This window comes from Hyperolius riggenbachi, chromosome 9 (genome assembly GCF_040937935.1).
Source record: "Hyperolius riggenbachi isolate aHypRig1 chromosome 9, aHypRig1.pri, whole genome shotgun sequence".
NCBI lineage: Eukaryota > Metazoa > Chordata > Amphibia > Anura > Hyperoliidae > Hyperolius > Hyperolius riggenbachi.
Genome location: NC_090654.1, coordinates 266,412,301 through 266,418,723, shown reverse-complemented (window position 1 = coordinate 266,418,723; position 6,423 = coordinate 266,412,301).

The window sequence follows — 6,423 nt, the reverse complement described above, 5'->3', positions numbered from 1 at the left end:
GGTAGGTAGGTAGCCGGGTGGGTAGGTAGGAAGCCTGGTGGGTGGGTAGGTAGCCTGGTGGGTGGGTAGGTAGGTAGCCTGGTGGGTAGGTAGGTAGCCGGGTGGGTAGGTAGGAAGCCTGGTGGGTGGGTAGGTAGCCTGGTGGGTGGGTAGGTAGGTAGCCTGGTGGGTGGGTAGGTAGCCTGGTGGGTGGGTTGGTAACTAGCCCGGTAGGTAGCCGGGTGGGTGGTTAGGTAGGTAGCCGGGTGGGTGGTTAGGTAGGTAGCCGGGTGGGTAGGTAGCCGGGTGGGTGGTTAGGTAGTTGGGTGGGTGGTTAGGTAGGAAGCCTGGTGGGTGGGTAGGTAGCCGGATGGGTAGGTAGCCGGGTGGGTGGTTAGGTAGTTAGCCTGGTGGGTGGGTAGGTAGCCGGGTGGGTAGGTAGGTAGGAAGCCTGGTGGGTGGTTAGGTAGTCGGGTGGGTAGGTAGGAAGCCTGGTGGGTGGGTAGGTAGGTAGCCGGGTGGGTAGGTGGTTAGGTAGCCGGGTGGGTAGCTATCCGGGTGGGGGGCCAGACTCCTATCCTCCCTCCCTCCCTTCCTTCCTCACCTCGGGGGGCCCCCTCCCGATATGCGCGGCGGGAGAGCGAGCGGCAAATGCAGGAAGTCTTCAGGGCTCTCCAGGCATCCGCTAGAGGCCCAGCCGCTGAGTCTCCAATATGTCTCCAACTGGAGACATATTGGAGACCAAGCGGCTGGGCCTCTAGCGGATGCCTGGAGAGCCCTTCCTGCATTTGCCGCTCGCTCGCTCTCCCGCCGCGCATATCGGGAGGGGGCCCCCCGAGGTGAGGGAGGGAGGGAGGATAGGAGTCGGGGGGCCCCCCGGGAATAAAATAATAAAAAAAAAAAATATTAAAAAAAAAAAAAAAAAAAAAAAAAAACTTAATGGGCCCCTGAAGAAAACGGAACTTCAGGGGCCCTCGTGCGGCGGCACGGCCTGCACGGCCGTATGTCCGCCCCTGAATCCTGCATTCAAAACTTTTTCTGCTGTTATGGTTTGGAGTTATCACATACCTTAAGAGCACTGGCCCTTTAATAGCCATTGCCATTCAGTTGCATGCTGGGGGTTCTTTTTATCTATAATATATTCCTCCTACCCTTTATTTCCCTGCCTAGCTGAAACATAATCCTCTGCTCACTTGTGTTTACAAGCAAGGTATGAGGTGACTCAGGGATTGGAGGAGAAAAGAAAAAAGTAAAGGGCAGAAATGACATAAGGCTTTAGCCTAAACTGTGAGCAAAAGACATGGTTCCCACCAGGAACAGAATTCTCTTCATTTACTATATAACATTCACTGAAATCAAAACGTGGACAGTACAATACATCTGTTATGTAAGTAGATCAAGTATTTATCTGTGTGTGTGTGTGTGTGTGTGTGTGTGTGTGTGTGTGTGTGTGTGTGTGTGTGTGTGTGTGTGTGTGTGTGTGTGTGTGTGTGTGTGTGTGTGTGTGTGTGTGTGTGTGTGTGTGTGTGTGTGTGTGTGTGTGTGTGTGTGTGTGTGTGTGTGTGTGTGTGTGTGTGTGTGTGTGTGTGTGTGTGTGTGTGTGTGTGTGTTTCTGGCATAGTATGGCTAATCCTCCTGACTTAACCTCCCTGGCGATCTATTAAAACCGCCAGGGGGCAGCGCAGCACTTTACATTTTATTTTTTTTTAATCATGTAGCTAGCCTAGCGCTAGCTACATGATAGCTGCTGCACAGCGGCATCCCCCCACCCCCTCCGATCACCTCCAGCGATCAGCGCAAACAGGAAATCCCGTTCAGAACGGGATTTCCGGTTTGGCTTCTCCCATCGCCATGGCGACGATCGGGATGACGTCATCGACGTCAGAGGGAGTCCCGATCCACCCCTCAGCGCTGCCTAGCACTGATTGGCCAGGTTGCTTAGCCCATGCTCAGCCCGGGCTTACCACCAGGGAGGTTAAAGGTTTATGCTGTTGCTCATCTTGGAGTGCAGAGAGGAAGTTTCGAGTTAAGGCCAAATTTAATGAACAAGTAGTAAAAACACCTGGCATTGGTCAGCTGAAAGACTAACTGATGGAAACACATGACTGGGATCACAAATAATAAGTTAAACGTTGAAAAGAAATCTTTATTTATAAGAGTCGTCTACAAACAAAAGAAAAATAAAATGCTCAATTCAACAAATGGTGCAATAAATAAACATTAGGATAAATAGTGCAGGGCGGGAGTCCCAAGGGGGTGACAGTTAATGAGATGCAAATACAGGTGACTTGCATGCCTATTTAACCACTTGCCAACCAGTGGAGTTCGGTCTGATCTGTGCTGCGTGGGCTCTCCAGCCCGCAGCACAGATCGGGATAGAGCCAGGGCGATCAGACTTACCCCCTTTTTTCCCCACTAGGGGGATGTCCTGCTGGGGGGGGGGGTCTGATCGCCGCCGGCTCTCTGCACTTTGCGGGGGGGGGGGCCTCTTCAAAGCTCCCCTCCGCAGCGTTTTCGGCGCTCCGTCCCCCTCCCTCTCTGAGCTGCGCAGGACTGATTTCCGTCCTGCGCATTGTAGGATAGGCTTCGGCCTATCAAATGACGGCGATCCACGGCCAATCAGAGGCCGGGGATCGCCGATCTGCCTTACGGCGCTGCTGCGCAGCAGCGCCGTATGATGTAAACAGCGGGGATTTCTTCCCCGCGTGTTTACATTTTGCCGGCGAGCCGCGATCGGCGGCTCTCCGGCTGTTCACGCAGACAGCCTCCGTGAACGGACATGGAAAGGCCGCTCGAAAGTTTACACCAATCGGCGTTAGCTGGTCGTCAAGAGGTTAATGCAACTTGGAACAAATCCCATACACTCCCTGCAGATTTGGATTGATCCAGCTACAAATTGCATGCCAGCAATTATTAGTAGCGTCTGAGTGTCTGGCCATACACATACAGATTTCCAACCAAATCAATTGATTCATCTCAGAAAGGAATCGATTCCTGCCACACACAAACATCGATTTCAGCAACCTCCAGTAGGAAATCTATTGAAAATCGATCAAACCACAGCGCTGCACTGTTCAATCCACTGCAATGCTATGGACCACCAATCTACCTTCACTTTCTGCCCTGTCCAACTGATCCTTTCAATCGATTTTTGGGCAAAACACATTTTTTCCCCCTTTAAGAATAAGACTGATTGGGAATGAACTACAATCAACTACCCATACACACACACAGATTTCTATGTGTGAAACAGATCCCTCCCTCTCTGAAGTGAATCTGATCACAGAAGGATCGAACAACCCCCATACACGGGCACACAGATTTTCAGTAGATTTCCCCATGAAATCTAGCAAACCACAACACTACACTATTCAGTACCGTGCGATGCTTTGGGCTGTCAATCCAACGCTATGCCCAACCAAAATTTTACATGTGGACAGATTACAATTTTGATCGATGTTTGGCTGAAAACTGATTGAAATTACAATCGATGCGGGCAGGGCTGTGGAGTTGGTACAAAAATCCACCGACTCCTCAGTTTAGGATTCCACCGACTCAGACTCCTCGACTCCGACTCCTCTAATTCGCATATTACAATCTTGTTGATTGAAAGTTTGTAACATCAAATTCGTCTCTCAACTGCCAACGCTTAGGAATTTTAAAAGACAACTGAAGTGAGAAGGATATGGAGACTGTCATATTTATTCCCCTTAGTCATAGACTAAAACTAGTCCTTGGTAAAAGTACTTGTAAAAGGTACAGACCGGAACAAAGAACATCTATCAGGCCCTATGTGGGTACATGTAAGAGTGATGTGCAGGTACTCTGCAGGGGAATGAGGAGATTCTTCCTCTATTACACATTCTTCATGCACAATCTGAACCAGGTTTATGGGTGACAGACAACACCTCTGTGTTCAATGTGCACAACATTCTCAGTGGTTTCCCTGCAGCTTTGTGGGGAGTGCATACGTAGAGTATAGTACTACTGTGCAACAAAGTAAACCTGAGACAGATGAAATTAAAGTTTTATACATACCTGGGGCTTCCTCCAGCCCCCTTCAGGCTAATCAGTCCCTCGTTGCTGTCCTCCTCTGCCACCTGGATCTTCTGCTATGAGTCCAGGTACTTGAGCCAGTCTGGCGTAGTGCGCATGCACACACTCCGCCGCCGGGAGCGTACTACACCTGCGCAGCACTATTGCGCAGGTGCAGAATGTTCCTGGCTGTGGGAGCGGCATGCGGCCGGACAGCGCTGACTGGCTGAATTACCAGGACTCATAGCAGAAGATCCAGGTGGTGGAGGTGGACAGCGAGGGACTGATTAGCCTGAAGGGGGCTGGAAGAAGCCCCAGGTATGTATAACACTTTTCTTTTCATCCTTCTCAGGTACCATTTAATTCGTAGTCACCAAACCAAATTTTAACAACATATCAAATTATTTGATTTCATGAGCAAAGAGTGCATACATTTGCATAAATCAGAATAAACACAGAATTATTTCCATCTCATTGACCATCTCTATTAGTGACACAGCTACACATCAGGCTTTATACTTACAGCAGGTTGTTTCGTATATATGTTACGGCCAGAACCCGAAGTTTGGCCACTTCTAGTTCTGGCCGGCCAATGTGCGAAGTGGCCGCTGCGCTGTGGCCAATGTGAGGAATGGAATGATTCATGTAACATGAATGTATCTTCTGGCCGCAGCGCAGCAGCCAAATGTATTGCAACCTAGTTAATTTGATGACATTAAGCCGGCGGCAATTAAACAGATGAAGCCGCCGGCTTTTGCTCTGCCTCTCTCTCCTCCCCCCGCCTCTCTCTCCTTCTCTTACTATTGGCAGCCGGTGGGGACACGCGTGTCCCCTCCGGAGTCATTCGTCGCTGCAGGCTTCCCTGCCGTTCTTGCAGAGCGGGTGCTGGCAGAAGCAATGTCTGCAGCCTCCCCGCTCTGCTTTCCCTGGCGCGACGAACGACTCTCGGGGACACGCGTGTCCCCCCTCGGCTGCCCATAAGAAAAGGAGAGAGAGAGGCGGGGGGGAGGAGAGAGAGGCGGAGCAAAAGCCGGCTGCTTCATCTGTTTCATTGCCGCCGGCTAAATGTCATCAAATTAACTAGGTTGCGATACATTTGGCCGCTGCGCTACGGCCAGAAGATACATTCATGTTACATGAATCATTCCATTCCTCACATTGGCCACAGCGCAGCGGCCACTTCGCACATTGGCCGGCCAGAACCCGAAGTGGCCGGCCAGAACTAGAAGTGGCCAAACTTCGGGTTCTGGCCGTAACATATATAAGAGATTCCTGTGTACACATCATATATACAGTCACAATCAGATGTGTATATCTGACTTTAAAAATACGGGACTGCTTTATTGAAGCAGCACAAGTAACTAATTTTGATTGGTTTAGTTCATTTTTGTGGACTAAGCACAGCTATTACTGTATGTAGAAATTATTTATGATGACGATTACCTGAGAAATAGAACATTTTATCATATTTTCTATTTTAATTACAGTTTAAATTTATTAGGAGGAGTATTTTTTCCCGACTCCAGGCACCCAAAATTGCCCTGACTCCACAGCCCTTGATGCTGAGCTATAGATTTCCGATAGATTCAGTGATGGAACCTGCCGGGGGAAACAGATGTATGTATGGCCCACTTTAGTTGTATCGGAGTGGAATGTGCTTTCTCTATAACACACAGCGTGACTTAATAAAGGGTTATTTAACACCCCCCCCCCCAATAAAAAAAATAAAATAAAAAGCAGTTTAACTTACCTGGGGCTTCTTGCAACTCCCTGGAGTCATCCTGTGCCTGTGCTTCCGGCCAGCAGCGGCGACCCCCACAAAGCTGGCCAATCATGGATCCCCAAGCCGCACACAACCTGATCGTGCTCCCGACGCCAGGAACATTCTGAACATGCGCAGTAGCAATTTTCCAATACTGCCCATGCACGGAACACTCCCAGCTGCGCGTGGCCGGCCAGCTTTGTGGGGGGGTCGCCGATCCTTGCTGGAGGGACGCGGCAGGATGGCACGGCCACAGGAGGACTCCGGGGGGCAGTATAAGAGGCCAGAGGCAAGTTAAACTGCTTTTTTTTTCTTCTTTATTTTAACTTAAAGGACCACTGTTGCGAAACATTGTAAAATGTAAAATACATGTAATTACATACAAATAAGAAGTATGTTTCTTCCAGAGTAAAATGAGCCATACATTACTTTCCTCCTATGTTGCTGTCACTTACAGTAGGTAGTAGAAATCTGACAGAACTGACAGGCTTTGGAGTAGCCCATCTCTTCAAAAGGGGATTCTCAGCACGGCCTTTATTCTTTATAAAGACACACCCTGAAAAGGATTTATACAAAGATCCTGCCCAGCCTCCGTTCTCACTGCACACTTTTTTGGCAGTTGGACGGAGTAATTACCACTCACTATG